The following is a 1122-nucleotide window of genomic DNA, read 5'->3' as shown; positions in this document are numbered from 1 at the left end:
CTCCCGCCCCGCCCCTGTGAGGAGGGCCGGGGGTCAGCCGGGGGTCAGCCGAGGCCGCGGGGTGACGGGCCTGGGCAGAGGTCTGGACCTGATCTCCGGGCTGGGACCGGTCAGCCTGGGAAGGAGTCTCCCTGACCCTCTGACAGCAGCGGTGACACCTCAGGGCAGGCGGGGTAGGAGGGGAGGGCTGGTACGTGGGGTTGACCTTTCACACTGGAATGTGAAAGCAGCGGTCCAGCCAGGGCTTGCTCTGGAGCGATCACAGCAGAACAGCCCCACCCCAGGGTCCATCCCGGGGAGGGGGTAACCCCCGGTGACTCGCCCATCGATGGGCGCGAAAAGGCGTGAGCTCCTGACACGTGTCCCAACATGGATGGACCACAACATGCCATGCAGACTGCAGGAGCCAGACGCAACAGCATATTCTGGTGAGTCATGTAGATGAAGTTTCTAGAAAAAGCCCTAGCCGGTGTGGCTCAGTGGATAGAGCGTCAGCCTGTGGACCTAAGGGTCCCGGGTTTAATTCCCCATCAGGGCACAGGCCCAGGTTGCGGGCTCGATCCCCAGCAGGGGGCGTGCAGGAGGCAGCCAGTCTATGCTTCTCTCTCGTCATTGTTGTTTCTCCCTCTCTCTCCTTCTCCCTCTCTGAAATCAATAAAATAATAATTTAATAAGGGGGCGGAGCCGGGATCAAACACCCGAGTTTCTGATTTGAAACAGGCCTGCTCCTCTCCCCTGAACCTCGAACCTCGTGAATGTGAGCAGCACCCTTAGCGCCTGGGGCCCCGAGAGGGGCCGGGGGCTCTGCCGGGAGCATGTGGCTGTGAGTGGTGAGCGTCCACTGGGCCCTGCAGTGAGTGGCCTTTGTTTAAGGTCATATTGTTCTCTCCCCAGGGACAGGGGAGGGGGTGATGAGAAGGAGCTGTTTGGACAGCAGCCCGGGAGGCCCTGACTCAGTTCCTGGGGAGCCTGGAAGAGGAGGTTGGGGATACGGAGAGCGGAACTTGGGGAGCCTCCGGGGACCAGAGGGCGGGGCTGCGGTTTCCAGATGCAGGAATGACATCATGTCTGCCTGGCACGGACACTGCCTGCTGAGTGGCCCTCGCGGCCTCAGGGCAGAGG

The sequence above is a fragment of the Myotis davidii genome, unplaced genomic scaffold (genome assembly GCF_000327345.1).
Source record: "Myotis davidii unplaced genomic scaffold, ASM32734v1 scaffold663, whole genome shotgun sequence".
NCBI classification, from domain to species: domain Eukaryota; kingdom Metazoa; phylum Chordata; class Mammalia; order Chiroptera; family Vespertilionidae; genus Myotis; species Myotis davidii.
Note: the sequence above shows the minus strand (reverse complement) of the source record.